Source organism: Aegilops tauschii, chromosome 7 (assembly GCF_002575655.3).
Source record: "Aegilops tauschii subsp. strangulata cultivar AL8/78 chromosome 7, Aet v6.0, whole genome shotgun sequence".
NCBI lineage: Eukaryota > Viridiplantae > Streptophyta > Magnoliopsida > Poales > Poaceae > Aegilops > Aegilops tauschii.
In genome coordinates, this window is record NC_053041.3 from 461,470,637 (window position 1) to 461,492,540 (window position 21,904).

Consider the following 21,904-nt stretch of genomic DNA (forward strand, 5'->3'; position numbering starts at 1 on the left):
CGAACTGGCGAGTCAATAGGTTTAATCTCTAACGCACAGCCGTCAGGCTCGCTTCTGCTGCTACCCTGCGTGCGCGTATATGTGCACAGCCATCCGGCTCGCCTCTGCTGCTACCTGCATTAAAGCCGCCACTGTTGAACCGCCGGACACGGTCGTCGCCGCAGCCTTGCCACCTTGGACAAAGCTGCCTTGCTCCACATTACCTGGGGCTTCCCTGAGCCTGAGCCGCCCACCTCCGCGGTCTTCCCTTGCTTTCTGAGCATTGAGCTGTCGGGGCCGCGATGAGCCGCCGTTATAATTGCCGCCGTTTCGCTGCCGTGTTGAACCGCCAGGTGCTATCTTTTCTATATATTATCAGCACATATTAAATTGTTTGAGAACAATTACTTTGGTTTGTATATTTTTATGTGCAGTAAAGGTGGTGCCATGTTGTGCCTATGAAGTGTACGTCAGCATGATCACGCACCGGCGTCTGCTCCCGCTTACTGATGGAACAGGTGTGCGAAAGTCCGCCGCCCGTGCAGCTTAATCTACGTCAACCCGCCGGAGCCGCGTTGAGCCGCCCTTGCCGCTTCGAGCCGCCGGGGTTATATTAAGTCGCTGGTCTGCCTGAGCCACCTCTGTCGCGATAAACGGATCATCCGTCGTCCAAACAAATCAGGTGATATCCATCCAAGTTTGTTTTATTAGCACATGTGGTTTTTGTCAAAAGAACAAGTTTATCTTTGCCTTGGTTTGCAATATTGTTTATGCAGGGCAATTATTTATGACAAAAAATGATATTATACCGCGGAGATGGAGGCACGCCAACATCTTTTGGCACAGGTGGTCATCGTTACTCAACGGACTCCCGCACCGGATTACAACGCCGTGGCCGTCTCTCGCGACCGCGCCGGCTTACAACACCGTGGCCGTCTTTCACGACCACACCGGCTTACAACAAGGAGGACAACTTGCCTGTCCGCACCGGCTTACAATGCCACGGCCGGTTCATCTATCTGTGCCGCCTCAGATATTGCGGTCGTCTTTACCGTCCGTCTCTCGCGGCCTGTTCTACATCAACACACCGGGCCGCACCTGTCTGCATGAGCTGTTTATTGAGTATGAGCAAGTCACAGCTTGGGTAGCCCGGTTTTCTTTCAACAAAATGGAGGCAAATTATCATATACTATCAACCGCCGTCTGCACTGGGTGGCTCAATTGGCAGGCGCACAAGTCGTCGCCACTACAGTTTGGTTAACTTCAAATAGCCAGTTGGAAGGAACCATTGGCCGAGTTGCTGACACGGCTCATATGGGATCATTTAGAACCCGCCGCAGTCACCTCAACCTTCTGTGGATTCACATCGTGCTATCAACACCAATGATATGCAAGTTATGCCGGTTTATATCACGGTCAAATATGGAGAATCTCAAGTCACCTCCTCGAGTCACCTTGAGACTTGGGGGCTACAGTAATATGACTCAGCAAATGTTGCCGGTTTTCAGTGAAGTCAAGAACCTCAGGACATTGGAGGGAAAGATAAACCAGTCCCGGAGGCTACTACCATATTGATGACAATTTGAAGGCCGTCAGAAAATTTCCGGTTCAAAATAAAGAATCCCGGTTTAAAATCCGGTTCAAGGGAAATCTGGTCTCCCACAAAGCTCTGAAGCTCTCAAATCCGGTTTAAGAATTCCCGTTCAAGAGGAATTAATCTCTCGCAAGTTCGAGCTGAAAGCCCGTCAGAAAATTTCCGGTTGAAAATGAAGGTTCCGGTTTAAAATCCGGTTCAAGGGAAAGATGTCTCCTGTAAAACATTGAAGCTCTCAATATCCGGTTCAAAATCCGGTTCAAGAAGAATTTATCTCTTGCAAAAAGTTAAAGGTAGCCGAAGAGGGCCTGTTGCCATGATGCGCGGTTCAAACATGGGTATCTCGCCTTATTGGCATGTCATATTATTGATCACATGGGGGCTTCTGCTTTATAAAGCGGCGTCCGATTTACCCCTTAATTCAGCTTATCAAAGCTTTCTACAATATCACTTGGGGGCTTGGTCGTATCCGAACCATAGCTACACCTCTTGATCAGCGCAATGCCACAACATCACTTGGGGGCTTGGTCTTATCCGAACCATAGTCACACCTCTTGATCAGCTCAAAGCCAAATCAATCCGGGGCCAAAGAGAGTGTTGTAAAACAACAACTCAAACATAGGCACCCACCGAGCACAGCTCAAAATGTTACTTGGGGATTCTTTGCTGTCGAAATGAACAAGGAATCTACACTTGTAATAGGCTATCAAGCCGTGGCTTGGAAGCCTGGTGTATACACCTAAAACCCCGGGTTAGCCTGCCTATTTAAGTAAGTCACTCCGCCCAGGTAAACCTGGTATGACCCTTCGAACTTTGACAAGTTACTCCAGAAAAGGACCCTGAACTTGTCAAGTTAAAACGATGATTGGTTAAGGATTGAGGACCATCTTAAAGGGCTTTGTGAAATGGTTTAACTCAGTGTCCTGGCAGCCCATGAAAAGCCTCGAATTTGGGGCCTGGCAGCCCGTGAAAAGCCCTGACTACAAATTTTCATTTGCTTTTTGCCAAGTATTTTCTCTCTTTTGACAAAGTTTATGATGTTTTCCGTTAAAACCGGTGTTCATTAACCCGGCTACGCTGTCAACTGCAAGTTGTCAGTATATGATCAGTCATAATCCGGAGATTATCAACCCAGGTCTGGTTTTGACTACAAGTCGCTAGTATTACATATGGATAACCCGGTGTTTATCATAACCGGGTACGGTTTTATCATAAACCGACACAATATGGAAGGAGTTATCAGTACTCAAGATTTGGGTTATCACCCTTACTATAAAAAGTTGGTAAACCAACGATGTGATTCAATGTCACAGGTATGATATATTTCATATTTGATTATTCTTAAGTGCAGCCTTGGTTATCAACCCAGGTTATATGTTGGGCATTATGACCCGTCCGGCAGTAAACCGCGAGAACACTTTAAACTTGCTGTATGCAAAAACAGGTTGAATAAAGCATAATTATAAATCACCGGTGTTTATTAACCCGGCTTGGCTTTAAGACAATAAGTCGCCAGTGTATGATGAGAAATTATCCGGTGTTTATTAACCCGGCTTGGCTTTAAGACGATAAGTCGCCAGTGTATGATGAGAAATTATCCGGTGTTTGTTAACCCGGCCTGGATTGGGACTATAAGTCGCCAGTATATATTTGGATTGCGCCATTGGAATCACGCGCTCATAAATCATTGGATTATCTTATTCAAATCTTCAAATAGCCTACATGGCTGATATTTATTATGGTTATCAATAACCAGTATTATGATTAAGGTTTTCAAACTCGCTTTAGCGCAATGGCTATTATATTATCAATGGATATGATTTATTGTACAATTGAAGGAATAGTCCCGAGTCGCTGCAGGCTTACGACCCGGCACTTGGGGGCTACATTATTCAAGCTGAGATTACATGAAATATGCAAGTCCCATGTCACTGCCAGCATGCGCCATGGCACTTGGGGGCTAATGCAAAGTCATTTTTTGCTCATCTTATTAAAGACCCGACTCATCACATCATGAGCCGGCCCTTTGGGGCTACCAATTGCTCCTGTAAAAAATTCAAGGTATACAAGCCTTAATCCATTATATTAAAGGGTTCATTGCTCAGTTGGTAAAGCACAAAGCTCTTAACCTTGTGGACGTGGGTTCAAGCCCTACGATGGAAGCTACATTATAAGATGTTATTTTCATTGAAGTATATATCAACTCCCAGTTCAGTATTATCTTACTAAGCCAGCCCTTGGGGGCTACACATCCCTGCTCAAATCTCCATGATTATATTTACAAAGTCCCTGCTCAGTATTGCATAATGACCCGACCCTTGGGGGCTACACTGGTTGAAGTTTTTATGAGCACAAGGCAATTTCAAGTCCCAGGTTGCTGCAAGCATGACAACCCGGCACTTGGGGGCTACATATATGGAGTATTCAGTTTTTACTAGTGACTGAGATGAACAACATGGATTTCTTCAAAGTGGCAATAATTATATGGAAACAAGTCTCAAATCATCACTTTATTCTGTTCAAGACTTGGGGGCTATAGGTAATATGGATATAAGGGAGAAATATCTTCTGATTTTCAGTTTTGAGCAAACCAGATTGACCTGGCATCACCAATCATCATGAACCGGCGTTGGCAACAATCATGAACCGGCATTGGAAACAATCATGACCTGGAATTATCAGCTTTTATAACCTGACAATTTTGGCAATGGTAAACCGGCAAGTTCTATATTTTAAACCGGCTGATATCAGTTGAATATTTGAAGACCAATATTTTTTCAAATCAGAGCATTGAAGGCCGATTCAAATGGATTCTTTATTTACGAAATATCTTCTGCAAGAAAATTGATTATGAAGCTGGTCTATTGACTCGGATTTTCTAGAAGGAGGAAATGACAAGGACTTAAGGATGATCAGATGCCGGTTTACAAGAATTCTTAACCCGGAGCATAATCTGTCAAATTTGTTCTTGCGTTTGTTTTACAGGATCAGTTTAACATGGATAAATCCAAATTAAACTGGGGGCTATTGTCGGGGATATACCCCGTGGCGTAAACCGACCGGAAGTATAACCCGGCCGGACTTGGCGGTTTACTTGAGACCCGGCTGAGAATTGACGATTCACTGGCGACCCGTTTGGACCTGGCGGTTTACGATTCATTGGTAATCTGGCAGGCGGGTCAGAGGAGCGACAAGACCCGGTGGCCCAACGGGTGGTTCATGAGGGCCGATTCATACTATGGTGGGCCGGTTTACAAGGAAAGGCGTGAGGAATATTTGTCTTACAAGGAGTTAAGACCTGGACTTGTATCCGGTTTGTATTAGAGATAGACTAGTCCTAATCCTAATAGGACTCCACATGTAACCCGCCCCTTCAACATATATAAGGAGGGGCAGGGCTCCCCAAAGAGGGACAGGCAAGAAGAAACAATCTCTAGGGCTAGATACAAAGAGCCGGCTTACCGGCGACTCCCTCATGATCATAATGAGACCTAGCCACAAACAGCATGTAGGGTTATTACCGGATGATGTTTCCCGGGGCCCGAAGCTGTCTAAATCCTCGTCTTGTGTGTTGTGTCTCTCGTCTCGATCAACCCCTCTCAAGCTACCACATAGATGCGTTGGCCTCACGACTAAGTCCTCACACTAGGACATCTGACGTGATAATTCCATGACAGAGGGGGAGAGGGGTCCAGGGAGTGGGCGACGACGAGGGCTATCTGCTGGACACGCTCACGCGCGCGAAGTCGACGAGAGGGGGAGGGGCCCGAGCAAGAAACCATCCTGCTCGCGTCCATGGCATGCCAGAGAGGTGGTCACCGCGTGCACTGGTGCACACAGTGTCACAAGTGATGCCAAACGATGCCTGGGGTTTAGTCCTTCCTGGGTAGGTTGCAACTGAGGTGGTAGCTCAGTTAAAGACGCTATGGTTAAATAGTAAGTGAGCTCTGAAGTTTACTACAGTAAATTTGATCATGAAACAGTGATCAACTGAGGTGAGATTAGAGTCAAACGAGTTGTGGGGTGATTAGCTTAGGAAGAACTACCATACTGGGGAGTTTGGCAGGAAATGGACCAAGATTTGATGCACTTGCTTTGCTACTGCATAATCTGGTCCAGAAACTTGATCAGGAAGGTGCACTCACATGGAGGGTCAAATTGAGCTCAAATTGGGCAAGGAAGAGTCATTTGGTCCTATGAAGATGGTCAAAAAGTCTCATACCAATTGGCCAAGCCAAACTGGTACTTGCTTCACAAACATCTCCTCTGGACAGAAACTTGCAAAAAATCTAGAGGAATAATGGCTTGATGAACCATTCCCAAAATGGGTGTAGGTAAGTTATATGGATAAGAGAAGGACTAGAAAAATTGGCAGCCATAATGGAGCAAGATAAAATATACTTGCTTCACAAGCTGAAATTTTGGACAGAATCAAAGAATTGAATATGAGCTCACATGGAGGCATGACATGAGATCTACTTTGGTGGAGGGCTATGATATGATGATATGAGGGATCATGCAAAATGGCAACTCATTTGGATATGCCTAGCTTGCACCTCCTTCACAAAGCTTCTTTCTGGATAGAGACTTTGGAAAATCATAATTAAATAATTACTAGGCAAATGAGGTTGAATTTTGGCATGTGGCAATGATATGGACAGGAAAAGGTGTCCAAGGTGTTTGAGGTCAATTGGGAAAAGGAAATAGCACTTGCTTCACAATGTGCCATTTAGGGCAGAATAGGAAATGAATTATTTGAGCATGATGATAAACATGACAAATGAAATATTTTGCCATATTTGAGAAAGATATGACCCAAAAAATTTATGAGAATTATTTGAGAATTTAGGAGTGATGGAAATAAAGGTTGCTTCACAACCTAGGGCAATTTGAGTTATTCCTTTAATATAAAAGGAATATTCCTGATAAAAAGAATATTGGGATTTGGGCTAGGATGAAAATGACAGGGTCTAGGGAAGAATTTGGGAATGACAAGCCATTCTGGAAACAAATAAGAGGGCATCTTCTTCAGTTTCCAGACCACAAAGCCACGGAAAAAGAAAACTCACGCAAAAACCTCAGAAAAACAAAAGAAAAAGAAAGGGCCAAAAATCAGGCTGTCACAAACCTTACCCCCTTAAAGAAATCTCGTCCTCGAGATTTGGTTGCTCAGGGAACAAGTATGAAGATACTGACTTAAGGAAACTGTTTCCAACTCGGGTATCCTTTTTCTTATTTTTGTTCCCACTAAATTTTTATCTGGGGTGGTTTGCTTTAATATATCCATATTTTGACAGATCTTACCTTGCTTGTTCATGCTTATACAAGCTCCAATTTCTTTTTGGATCTGCTGACATAGCTGACTGTGATTGATCTCACGACTGAAATATATGTCGGTCTCACAAATCCAAGAGTGATTTCCGCTGGGTGTGTCATCCGGCACTGACAATCTTTCATGAAGTGGTGATCAGATTTTTCTAGTGGACACCCAAGCTCTAACTCCTTGCATTGGGTTTCTCCACTAAATGCAATTCCTTCGGGTTCCCAATAGTGAGTTGGGTCATAACCGCTTTCCTGACAGATTCTGGCTTATCGCGGAAGTTTCTGAATCATCTTAACTGGTTCCACTGTCTTGAGTATCAGATCCGTACCAAATATTTGATTGTCGCCTGTCGTGGCTAGCATAAGAGTTTGACCTGTATGATAATATCTCAGACTTGACTGACAGTGGTTCTGCACCACGCGGGTCTTGCAACAATTTTCATACCTGCATCACTAGTCTTGCTCCTTTATTATTGTTTTCTTGGTCTGTATCATTGGCTGAAAGAGCTGGGTCATATTGCTTCTTCGTATCACCATAGGTACTGTCGGTGCAATTTTTCGGCAATCGTAGCTTATCCTCATTTTCTGATAGGGTACCCTATTAAATGGCAGGTTCAACACCCCTCAAGTTCTGACTGCAGGAAAATGATCATCCGAACCTTTGCAAGAAATCGACAAATAAATCAGTAGCCACCAGAATGGTCTTTACAACTTAGATCTGGGACATTACTGGAATAACTCAACCACGGCTCAGGACGGCCGAAAAGTAGCTCAGAACATCAGACCGGGTTGATAAGAAGAAGGTGGCAGCTCCCTAAAATAGCCAAAAAGCAGCTATAGGGCTACTGTCACAGAAATAAACTCAACAGTTGTACGAGACGGCCGAAAAGCAGCTCGGAACTCGTGACAGTCGTTGAAGAGAGAAATAAAAATTGGCATCCACCCCGGATAGCTAAAAACAGCTTAGATCACAGGCATGGTGCTGTCATTGGAGAAAAAGGGGACAAGGGCTCATCAGGATCATTTTCCAGGTTCACAGGTACTTGTATTGAGCGCATTGATGTCGTCAATCCTCATAATCCTTTGTCACACTGCGGTGTATACTGGCTTTCTTCTCTTAACCATCCTCACGTGGTTGTGAGATCCTCATCCGAGTGACTTGTAAGATCTTGGTGGTATGCTCACCGCACATATATGAGAATCTGATTCCCGAGACAGACGTGTATTCTGACTGATTCTTGCTTCTGACCAAAATGTCGCGGATCTGATTCTTGGGATTCACTGCCATATGCTGTCAATTCACAGCGTACTACCTTGGACCAATGTCTTACTGAGGAAGATTGGCTGGCTTGTGCTCGAAACTTTCATCGGACAGCTTGCTGAAGAAAACTGGGTATCCTGCTTCAGAAGCTTACCCCCTTAAAGACCTTGCTAGGGAAAGACTCAATACCTTATGCCGGAAGCTTTTGCGGTTGCTTACACCAGAAGCTTCTTATTGTGATATGCGGACCGATTCCCACATATATAACCATCTTAATATTTTTGTTATTGATTTCTTGTATGAAACGGGGTTTTGCAGGACAATCCTCCTTTCTGAGTACATGCCATATTTTTGCTTGCTTCTAGGTACATCGGGTTCCAAAATCATCCTCAACGAAAAATTAAACTTGCATCTGAGCCATACCTTTGATAATATTCTGTCAACCTTGCACATAGTTTATCTTCTTGCTGATTTGATCATTTCTGCTATCAGGAGTGCATGCTGAGGGAGACTTCACACTCCGTAACATGATCAGATATCCCCCAATCTGAATGCAGCCGGCTGAGAATTCCATACTGTTGTGAGGAGTGCACGTTAATGCAAACTTTATTCTGATTCCATCCAAGATTTCTTTTGTATTCAGACGAGCTATTTCCAATTTCACTGCAGTCTGCTGACAATTCCATTCTTTTTAGCTGAGTTTCCAAATATCTACATTTCTTGTTGACCCTTCGGGTCCGGTGTCGGCTGACGAGCAACTTTAATAGGGGAAAAATTTGTAACACCGGAGGCGCAAAGAAAGAAACAAAAGAAACGACTAAAACAAAAGCACACAAGCATACTACTAATATAATTAATCAAGCAATCATCACATATTACTGCTACTCACACCATAATATGCATGCACACCTAAGCGTACAAATCGCCCAGAAACTCTGGTATCACGGTCTAATATGCTGTGGCGGTGTGCACGAAAATTATATCCATGGGTGGAAGGAGTTGGCGTAACCGAAGCTACACCAAGCACTGGCTGAACAGTGGCTGGATCTGGATGGATACACAGGTGAGGACGGACTTGACGATCAAGTAACGAGACACAAAAGTCACGACCACACCATCATCAAGCGTACGAAAGGAATTCGTACACGTCCAAAGAATAGAATGACTGGGTAGGGTAGCGGTGGAAAAACAAGGCTCGTTGGCATTGCCCTTTTCTGATAACCAAGATCAGTAAGGGTTGCCAGAGGGATGAGATGGATGGCATGATTCGGGATAGAAACAAGTCTATCACTGAAATAATATGGGTAGGTGGTGGAAAAATATACGCGATACCTGAGCATAACTCCTGCAAATGGTGTCTGGAACTCTGGGTACCAGGGCATCACTCTACTGGGACAGAGATGACGCCGAACACCAAAGAGCAGACATGCTAAGAAGGAGGGTGCAGGCGGTGGACCAAAAACGATGCCACCTACACTCACAAGATTAACCGTTAGTGACAAAATAATAATCTATATGCATGCTATGCGACAAACAAATGCAACAATCAATTGCAACAAACCAACTGGGGTCTATACTACCGCCTTCTAATGTTCGCGCGGGCTAGGGCATCCTACAGCCAGACCTGCTCTGATACCAAGCCTGTGGCACCCCAGCTCAGAGAAAACTGGAACGCCCCGTATTCCAGCCCAGAGATCGAGGTGAAGTCTTCTGGAATATGGCACTGCTTAGCATAGAACAAACCAGCTTTCTATTATTACACGAATATGAATACAAGGGTTCCAATATTACAATGAATAACATCGGCACGGAGACACTACGCCAACCACGCTTGCTCTATACAAGCAGCAAAACAACTCGAAGCAGCGGAACAACTACTGGTAGCGGAACAACGAACGGCGATGATGGACTCCAATCCGCAGGGACTCTGGCTGGAACGCTTATCCTAGCTCACCAACAAAGAATCCACGGCAAACAAGCATTCAAATCCGGCATGACCTGCAAACTGGCATGACACGCCAGGTCAGTACATTGAATGTACTTGCAAGCTCACAATAACCAGAAGCATTCAAGACAAACAACAGCATGGCAATTACAGGTTAAGCAGGAAATATTCATGAGGTCATCAGGATAACATGGCATCAACAATATAACATGATACAACTAGAAAAATATGAGCATGGCATGAGCATATAAATGTGACGATACTAGCATGCAACATGATGACACTATATGCACTATTTATTCTGCTCGGGTTACTTCGTAACCATCACATGTATCACTTACCAACCTCGGACATCACACGATCATCTCAGGATCAAATCAAGCTTGGTATAAACAATATTGTAGTAATCATTAAATGACCACAAGGAGCTTGATCCCTACCCAGGATCCTCGCACAACATCATGAATATCCAAGAGCTCGGTATCCTCGATACCACGGTGATCATTCGGGCGATCACAACCATGACCAACACTTGGTCTCAAACCGTGATCCTTCTAGCGATCACAACCAACTTATCTCCTAATTGAACCGTGGTTGTTATTAAGCACATTATTATTATTATTTCTGTTGACTCATAGTGTGACCAACTACGAACTGGGCCCTTATCCGCGGGCGCGGCTATCGATAGATTTATTATACACTCTGCAGAGGTTAGTACACTGTACCCACACTACAGAACCCATGGCCTCGCACTCCCATTCGGGTGGATCAACGGTGTTCCGAAAAAACCGATCTACTGCCATGACACTCTCCCGGCCACTCCGACTCACTCCCCACTGGGCTAGTCCTCGGTGGCCCCATGTCTACCAAAGACACAACGACCACCGTCGTGGCCAAACATAAATGGTCCCAAACGGGGACCCGGATCCATAACAACAACAACGGGCACACAAGGTTATGTCTGCTTACCGGGCCAGGGTACCGCACGCCCATAACCTTCCCTCGTTGGAGGCACCGGCGAGAGGCACGACAATAGACCCAGTTAGGACCTTCCCATAAAGGTAAGCGTGGTTGCACTGGTCAGTTCGATATGGTGGCACCATGACTCAGCCAACAGTTGTTCAAGTTCAATTTAATCCGGTTAAACTTGAATGCAATATGCTGAGCCATGATAAAATAACATGATGCAATTACAATGCATGAGCATGATAACAACATAGTCATGAGGGTACAACATAACTATCCACCATATCAACAATGAATCATATCCAACTGAGCATGGCATACTGACTAGCATGAACATCACAAGTACATACTTCTCAGAAACATAGCATGACCACTAGCATCAACAATAAAGAGCATACAAGCACATATCAACAATGCTATCATGCAAGCATTTAACCAACTGGATGCAATGGAACATGCATAACAATGGTACTTGGGACAGACGACACTCATGCACCGAAGACCATTACCAACATCAACATGTACTACTAGCAAGCATAAGCATATGAAAGGAATACTAGCAACTAGCAGGGCATGACAACCAGGTGCATAACAACATAGCAAGAAAGTAAGCACTAATCCAGAAGCATTACCGAAACAATGATAACCATATTTTAAACAAACAAACATTTAATAAATATTCAATTTGAAAACCATGGCTACTGCATGACTATCATGCAAGAGGGTATTGTGGCTTGCCTGGGGATGAAGAAGGCACTGGGGAGAAGTGCGGTGAAGCCGTGGAAAGATTTGCCGGAAACAGTTCTCTCCCAGAGGGGCTGTTTACGTGCAAGGGCAAAATGATTTCCAGAATATTAACACATGGTGAAAGTTTCACCAACAGAATGGGATTGACGAAACGAAGAAGTGGGCTTTGGAATCACCTCAAACGGAGTTACGGTTGCGGAGTTATGAGGTGTAGAAGATTAGGGACTTTTCTGTAAAAATAATATTCACAACCGGGTCCCTGAGTGGATAAGGCAGAAGTGTAAAATTAGAAATACGCTTTCTGACTAAGAAAACGTATTCTGGGCTGATGAAAGAAAGAAGTACACTTTTGTTCGATGAAAGCGCACAGCTGGAAATACGCCTTTGGGCAAATGAAAATGCACTCACCGGGGCGCTTCCACTTATCCACGTCACCAGCGGCGGGGCCGGGCTCCTTGGTCACTTATAGGTGGGGCCCACCATTGACTCTCTCTCCTCCCTTGTTCCTTCTTCCTCCTGCGCCGGAGAGAGGCAGAGACGAGGCCGTCCGCCTCGACGGCGAGTCCCGGCGACTGCGGCCATCTCCCGTGGAGCTTGACACACCGGCGTGCTCGGGAAGAAGCGTCGCATCTGATGGCGTAGGGCACGGCCACCGAGGAGCACCGAGGCGAGGGCAGTTTCAAGGACGGCGGACGGTGGCTACGGGCGATGATGGACTTGGCACTCCAGGCCACCCGAGGAGGAGGAGAAGATGCGGGGAGGTTCGGGATGCTCCGGGCTGTCTACTGGAAGTGGAAAGAGGGAGAGGGAGGCTCGGGCTCGAGCTAATTTAGGAGGGAGGCCGCGGCGGCCATGGTGGTGATGGGGGTCGAGGAGAGCTCGGGCAAGGCACTAGGGAGGACTAGAGGAGCGAGGTGAGGCTGGTGGTGAGGAGAGACGGGGTCGAGGAGGCCTATATATAGGCGTGGCGAGGGAGTATCGCGCTGGCGTCGCCGCGGACGCATGGCCGGCGCCGTGGACGAGTGTGCGCGTGCTCGAGCTCGGGGGAAGGCGACAGGGAGACACAGGGAGCAGCCCACGGGGCAGATGGAGCCCACGGAGCACAGGGAGGAAGAAGACGGCGACGAACAGAACCAAATGGCCACAGTTCGCCCCTGGTCACGCGGCGGCGAGCGTCGGTGAGCAAGCGGACGGAGGGGGAGAGGGCGACGACGAGGGCTATCTGCTAGACACGCTCACGCGTTTGAAGCTGACGAGAGGTGGAGGGGACCGAGCAAGAAACCATCCAGCTCGCGTCCATGGCATGCCAGAGAGGTGGTCACCGCGCTCACTGGTGCACACAGTGTCACAAGCGATGCCAAATGATGTCTGGGGTTTAGTCCTTCCTGGGTAGGTTGCAACTGAGGTGGTAGCTCGGTTAAAGACGCTGTGGTTAAATGGTAAGTGAGCTCTGAAGTTTACTGCAGTAAACTTGATCATGAAACAGTGATCAACTGAGGTGAGATTAGAGGCAAACGAGTTGTCTGGGGTGATTAGCTTAGGAAGAACTACCATACTGGGGTGTTTGGCAGGAAATGGACCAAGATTTAATGCACTTGCTTTGCAACTGCATAATCTGGTCCAGAAACTTGATCAGGAAGGTGCACTCACATGGAGGGTCAAATTGAGCTCAAATTGGGCAAGGAAGAGTCATTTGGTCCTATGAAGATTCTCAAAAAGTCTCATACCAATTGGCCAAGCCAAACTGGTACTTGCTTCACAAACATCTCCTTTGGACAGCAACTTGCAAAAATTCTAGAGGAATAATGGCTTGATGAACCATTCCCAAAATGGGTGTTGGTACGTTATATGGATAATAGAAGGCCTATAAAAATTGGCAACCATAATGGAGCAAGATAAAATATACTTGCTTCACAAACTGAAATTTTGGACAGAATGAAAGAATTGAAGATGAGCTCACATGGAGGCATGACATGAGTTCTACTTTGGTGGAGGGCTATGATATGATGATATGAGGGATCATGCAAAATGGAAACTCATTTGGATATGCCTAGCTTGCACCTCCTTCAGAAAGCTTCTTTCTGGATAGAGACTTTGGAAATCATAATTAAATAATTACTAGGCAAATGAGGTTGAATTTTGGCATGTGGCAATGATATGGACAGGAAAAGGTGTCCAAGGTGTTTGAGGTCAATTGGGAAAAGGAAATAGCACTTGCTTCACAATGTGCCATTTAGGGCAGAATAGGAAATGAATTATTTGAGCATGATGATAAACATGACAAATGAAATATTTTGCCATATTTGAGAAAGATATGACCCAAACAATTTATGAGAATTATTTGGGAATTTTAGGAGTGATGGAAATAAAGGTTGCTTCAGAACCTAGGGCAATTTGAGTTATTCCTTTAATAGAAAAGGAATATTCCTGATAAAAAGAATATTGGGATTTGGGCTAGGATGAAAATGACAGGGTCTAGTGAAGGATTTGGGAATGACAAGTCATTCTGGAAACAAAGAAGAGGGCATCTTCTTCAGTTTGCAGACCACAAAGCCACGGAAAAAGAAAACTCAAGCAAAAACCTCAGAAAAACAAAAGAAAAAGAAAGGGCCAAAAATCAGGCTGTCACAGTGCCAAATCAAGAACATGAGAGAGAGAGAGAGAGATCAAACACATAGCTACTGGTACATACCCTCAGCCCCGAGGGTGAACTACTTCCTTCTCGTCATGGAGAGCGCCGGGATGATGAAGATGGCCACAAGTGATGATTTCCCCCTCCGGCAGGGTGCCGGAGCAGGGTCCCGATTGGTTTTTGGTGGCTACAGAGGCTTGCGGCGGCGGAACTCCTGATCTAGGTTTGTTTCTAGGGGTTTCTATATTTATAGGAATTTTTGGCGTCGAGAACTAGTCAGGGGGGTCCACGAGTCAACCACAAGGTCGTAGGGCGCGCCCGGGGGGTAGGGCGTGCCCTCCACCCTTGTGGAGGCCTCGTGGTTCTTCTGGCCCAACTCTTTTGCGTCGGGGGCTTCTTCTGGTCCATAAAAAATCACCGTAAACTTTCAGGTCAATTGGACTCCGTTTGATATTCCTTTTGTGCAAAACTCAAAAACAAGGAAAAAACTGAAACTGGCACTGGGCTCTAGGTTAGTAGGTTAGTCCCAAAAATCATATAAAATAGCAAATAAATGCATATAAAACATCCAAGATAGATAATATAAGCATGGAACAATCAAAAATTATAGATACGTTGGAGACGTATCAAGCATCCCCAAGCTTAATTCCTGCTCGTCCTCGAGTAGGTAAATGATAAAAACAGAATTTTTGATGTGGAATGCTACCTAACATATTTATCCATGTAATTTTCTTTATTGTGGCAAGAATATTCAGATCCATAAGATTCAAAACAAAAGTTTAATATTGACATAAAAACAATAATGCTTCAAGCATACTAACAAGGCAATTATGTCTTCTCAAAATAACACGGCCAAAGAAATTTTATCGCTACAAAATCATATAGTCTGGCAATGCTCCATCTTCATCACACAAAATATTCAAATCATGCACAACCCCGATGACAACCCAAGCAATTGTTTCATACTTTTGATGTTCTCAAACTTTTTCAACTTTCACGCAATACATGAGCGTGAGCCATGGACATAGCACTATGGGTGGAATAGAGGGTGGTTGTGGAGAAGATAAAAAGAGGAAATAGTCTAACATCAACTAGGCGTATCAACGAGCTATGGAGATGCCCATCAATAGATATCAATGTGAGTGAGTAGGGATTGCCATGCAACGGATGCACTAGAGCTATAAGTTTATGAAAGCTCAAAAAGAAAACTAAGTGGGTGTGCATCCAACTTGCTTGCTCATGTAGACCTAGGGCAATTTGAGGAAGCCCATCATTGGAATATACAAGCCAAGTTCTATAATGGAAAATTCCCACTAGTATGTGAAAGTGTCAACATAGGAGACTCTCTATCATGAAGATCATGGTGCCACTTTGAAGCACAAGTGTGGTAAAAGGATAGTAGCATTGCCCCTTCTCTCTTTTTCTCTTTTTTTTGTTTTTTTGGCCTTCTCTTTTTTTGTACTTTCCTCTTTCTTTTTTTTCTCACATGGGACAATGCTCTAATAATGAAGATCATCACACTTTTATTTACTTACAACTCAAGAATTACAACTCGATACTTAGAACAGAATATGACTCTATATGAATGCCTCCGGCGGTGTACCGGGATGTGCAATGAATCAAGAGTGACATGTATGAAAGAATTATGAACGGTGGCTTTGCCACAAATACGATGTCAATTACATGATCATGCAAAGCAATATGACAATGTTGGTGCGTGTCATAATAAACAGAACGGTGGAATGTTGCATGGCAATATATCTCGGAATGGCTATGGAAATGCCATAATAGGTAGGTATGGTGGCTGTTTTGAGGAAGGATATGTGGTGGGTTTATTGTACCGGCGAAAGTTGCGCGGTACAAGAGAGGCTAGCAATGGCGGAAAGGTGAGAGTGCGTATAATCCATGGACTCAACATTAGTCATAAAGAACTCACATAATTATTGCAAAAATCTATAATTCGTCAAAACAAAGTACTACGCTCATGCTCCTAGGGGGATAGATCGGTAGGAAAAGACCATCGCTCGTGTAACGCCCCGGATCCGATGCGCCAGGTGTCTGCGAGTTATTCGCCGTCCTTGCCTTGTCATCTGCTTGCGTGTTGCATTTTGCCATGTCATCATCTGCATTTCATATCATGTCATCATGTGCATCGCTTTTGCATACGTGTTCGTCTCATGCATCCAAGCATTTTCCCCGTTGTCCGTTTTGCAATCCGGCACTCCTATGTCACCCGGCGCCCCCTTTTGCCTCTTTTCATGTGCGGGTGTTAAACTTTCTCGGAATGGCCCGAGGTTTGCCAAGCGGCCTTGGTACACCACCGGTAGACCGCCTGTCAAGTTTCGTGCCATTTGGAGGTCGTTTGATTCTCCAACGGCTAACCGGGCAACCGCAAAGTCCGTTCGTGTGTTGCAACAAAACCCCTCTTCAAACAGCCCCAAAACCCCTCTTCAAACATCCCCAAAACCCCTCTAAGTCTCCGCCATGCTCTCGGTCGTTCGATCACGATGGCGTGGGCGAAAACCGCACCTCGTTTGGACTCTCCTAGATCCCTCTATCTATAAATAGGCCCTCCCCTTCCATTTTCGCGGATGAAACCACCCCTAACCCTAGCCCATCTCCTCCCACCGCGCCGGACACGTCCGCCCCGCCGCCGGACATGTCCATCGCCGCCTCCCGCGCCAATGGCCTCGCGCCACCTGTCCTGGCCGCCGTCCCCGCCGCCGCGGCCCGCCGGGCCCAGGCGCGGCCCGCCCAGGCCCGCGCGGCCGCCCGTCCGCCTCGTCGCGCCCCCACGCGTCCCCGCTCGCCGGCGTCCCCGAGGGCCGCCGCTCGCCGGCCGCCTCGACCCCGCCGCCGGTCGCCCCGGGCCCCGCCTCCGGCCCCCGAAGGCCCGCGCGCTCGCCCGCGCGACCGAGCGCCAGATCCCGCTGCCGCCTGGCCGTCCCCGCCGCCGACGTGGCCTCGCAGCCCCGGCCATGGTGCCGCCGCCCCAGCGCCCGACCTCGCCGCCACCAACCTCCGCCGTCCCGGTGCGCCTCGCCGCCGCCGCACCTTGCCTCGCCTCCATGGCCGCTGGCGCGCGCGCGCCACCGTCCGCCGCCCGTCGCCGCCAACCCCCGCCGCCGGCGTCCACCCTCCTCTCCCCGCCGGCGCGCCTCTGCCGCCGTCCTCCGGCCCGAGCCCGAGGCGAGCCTCGGCCCGATCCAATCCCTAAGGTTGACCCCGAAATATCTCCGAGTCCCTAAATACTTGCTATATGTGCCCATGTTCTCTGCGTCATAACTCTCTGCATATAGCTCTGTTTCGCGCGTGTAATATGTCAAGTTGTTCGTCTCGTGATGCTCTACATTTTGTTACATTGCACCATGTTCATTTGAGTCAATCTTGATGCCCAAATCATCGTTGCAAGAGTGCTAGTTGCTGTTATCTGCTGTTACTTATCAGAACTTGGTGATTTGTTATTTTTGTTGCATTTAATCTGTGCATCTTAAGAGTATGAGCTCTACATGTGTTTTGTTGTATGCCATGCCATCTTTCCAGTGGTGTATGCCATGTATTTTTGTGATCTCTGTAGTGACTAGCACAAGCATGAAAACTAGGCTCCGTATTGTTTCTGATTTCAGGGACTTGCTAATTTCTCCAAGTCTTTGTGTGATGTTATTTTGTTGCCATGTAAACTTGATGCTACAGGGAGATCCATGCTTATTTTGGTGATGTTCAATAAGGATGTTTTGTAGATATTATTGTAATTGATCCATTCATGCCCTTGTTTGCAATTATGGAGTGCCATAGAATAACTCAATCTTGCTCTACTTTTGCTATAAAATGTTCCTGGCATATTGTTTACGTGGTATTCATTTTTGCCAAGCTTGTTGTAGTTGTTTCATACATGCTATGCATTTGCTATTGCCATGGATAGTTTCATAAACATGCCATCTTGCTGTAGGTATGCTTGTTTTATCATGCGTTGCTTTGTGGTGAGTGCATCAAGCTCACCAAGATGCATCCATATTATAGTTTCTGCCATGCTCTGTTTTCTGCCAAGTCTGAAACCTAATAACGAAGCTTGCTATGTTTACATGGGTGCCATCATATCTTCTGTGCCCTTTTGGCTTATGGTCAGTAAGGGACTTTTGTCACATGCATTTAGTAGATTCATGCCATGCCTTGTTTTGCCATGTTAAGTTCCTGTAGCATGTTGATTTCGTGCTCTGAACATTGCAACCTGATGCTGTTTTCTGCCATGTCCAGTAATTTCTGCGAAGTCTGTGAACCTGTTATTATTTGCAATCTTGCCATGTCCTTTTGAGTTTGTTCTGGTGATTTCTGGAGATAGCTCAGTATTCATGTTTTGTCATGCTTTACTTGTACATCATGTCCATGTCTTTTGTTTTCATGTTGAGTTGTTGTAGTATATTTTTTTGATGCTTGCTAGTTGCCTAGTTGCTGTTATGGTCAGATTGTTGCTATGTCTTGTTTGGAGTGTATGTGTTGCACCGTTGCTCCATTTCGAGCATGCTCTATATGAAACTTGCTTAGTTTTGCATGTAGTATCATATTATCATGTTGCATCCTTGTTTTGAGATGTTTTCTTGATGGTTGTATGCATTTTGCATCCATGCCATGTTTACCTTGTTTTGCTCATATCTTCTAGGCCGTAGCTCCGAATCTAATGAACTTTATATGTAACTTGACTAGAATTTCGTATAGATCATCATGGTGCTCTTTAACTTGCTGTTTAACAACTTCAACTTAATGCTTGTTCAGTTCTGGACCTATTTCGAAATTTGCATATGAGGACTTACCGGATTTGTTATATGTTGTTCCCGGCCTCATTTAAACTTGCTTTGATGTGTTGTGCTTGTATGCATCATCTCTCGTCATGAGTAGCTTCATATAGCCTTGTCATGCAGCATACTTGGTTGAGCATCATGCCTTGTTCATGTGTGGTGTGTTTACCTTGTTGTGTGCTTCTTCTCGATAGTTCCCGTGTCGTTGCGATCGTGAGGATTCGTTCGTCTTCGTGGCTTCATCTTCTTCATGGATTCGTTCTTCTTCCTAGCGGGATTTCAGGAAAGATGACCGTCACCTTGGATCTCATTACTATCATTGCTATGCTAGTTGCTTCGTTCTATCGCTATGCTGCGCTACCTATTCACTTGCTCTTCAAGCCTCCCAAATTGCCATGAACCTCTAACCTTTGTCACCCTTCCTAGCAAACCGTTGTTTGGCTATGTTACCGCTTTGCTCAGCCCCTCTTATAGCGTTGCTAGTTGCAGGTGAAGATGAAGATTGCTCCATGTTGGATTATGTTTATGTTGGGATATCACAATATCTCTTATATTATTAATGCATCTATAGACTTGGTAAAGGGTGGAAGGCTCGGCCTTATGCCTGGTGTTTTGTTCCACTCTTGCCGCCCTAGTTTCCGTCATACCGGTGTTATGTTCCTTGATTTTGCGTCCCTCACGCGGTTGGGTGATTTATGGGACCCCCTTGACAGTTCGCCTTGAATAAAACTCTTCCAGCAAGGCCCAACCTTGGTTTTACCATTTGCCTCACCTAGCCTTTTTCCCTTGGGAGTCCCGCTCTCGAGGGTCATCTTTATTTACCCCCACGGGCCAGTGCTCCTTCAAGTGTTGGTCCAAACCTGTCAGTCGCCGGTGGCCACCAGGGGCAACTCTGGGCTGGCCTACCGGAAGCTTGGACAATCCGGTGTGCCCTGAGAACGAGATATGTGCAGCTCCTATCAGGATTTGTCGGCATATTCGGGCGGCTTTGTTGGTTTGGTTTACCATCGTCGAAATGTCTTGTAACCGGGATTCTGAGACTGATCGGGTCTTCCCGGGAGAAGGAATATCCTTCGTTGACCTGTGAGAGCTTATAATGGGCTAAGTTGGGACACCCCTATAGGGTATTATCTTTCGAAAGCCGTGCCCGCGGTTATGTGGCAGATGGGAATTTGTTAATATCCGGTTGTAGAGAACTTGACACTTGACCTTAATTAAAACGCATCAACCGCGTGTGCAGCCGTGATGATCTCTTCTCGGCGGAGTCCGGGAAGTGAACACGGTTTCTGGGTTATGTTTGACGTAAGTAGGAGTTCAGGATCACTTCTTGATCATTGCTAGTTTTCACGACCGTTCCTTTGCTTCTCTTCTCGCTCTTATTTGCGTATGTTAGCCACCATACATGCTCAGTCGCTGCTGCAACCTCACCACTTATCCTTTCCATACCCATTAAGCTTTGCTAGTCTTGATACCCATGGTAATGGGATTCCTGAGTCCTCGTGGCTCACAGATTACTACAACACTAGTTGCAGGTACATGTTTTTGCGATGATCATGACGCGAGAGCGATGTTGCTTGTTTTGGAGTTCTTCTTCTGCTTCTTCTTCGATCAGGGGATAGGTTCCAGGTCGGCAGCCTGGGCTAGCAGGGTGGATGTCGTTTGAGTTTCTGTTTATGATTCATCCGTAGCCGGATGTTGATCTTATGTATGATGTATTGTTGTATTCTTGCGGCATTTGTATGCCTTGTATGTATCCCCATATATTATGTAATGTTGATGTCATGATATCCAGCTTGCAAAAGCGTTTCAATATGCGGTTCTATCCTTGTTGGGACCTTCGAGTCTCTTTAGGATAGTATCGCATATTGGGCGTGACAGCTCGTCCCGGGCCACCACTCATAAGGAAGACAATCAAAATATATCTCATGGTCCAACTTTGTTACATAACGGTTCACCATACGTGCATGCTACGGGACTTACAAACCTCAACACAAGTATTTCTCAAATTCACAACTACTCACTAGCATGACTCTAATATCACCATCTTCATATCTCAAAACAATCATAAGGAATCAGACTTCTCATAGTATTCGATGCACTTTATATGAGAGTTTTTATTATATCCCTCTTGGATGCCCATCATATTAGGACTAAATCCATAACCTAAGCAAATTACCATGCTGTTTAGAGACTCTCAAACTGATATAAGTGAAGCATGAGAGTTCATCAATTTCTTCAAAATAAAACTACATCCATGCTCTAAAAAGATATAAGTGAAGCACTAGAGAAATGACAAACTACTCCAAAAGATATAAGTGAAGATCAATGAGTAGTTGAATAATTATGTAACTATGTGAAGACTCCTTCTCATAAATAAAATTTCAGATCTTAAATACTTTATTCAAACAACAAGCAAAACCTAATAAAAGAAAATGACGCTCCAAGCAAAACACATGTCATGTGATGAATAAAAATATAGCTCCAAGTAAGGTTACCGATGAACGAAGACGAAAGAGGGGATGCCATCCGGGGCATCCCCAAGCTTAGGCTCTTGGTTGTCCTTGAATATTACCTTGGGGTGCCTTGGGCATCCCCAAGCTTAGGCTCTTGCCACTCTTTATTCCTAGTCCATCAAAACTTCACCCAAAACTTCACAACACAAAAC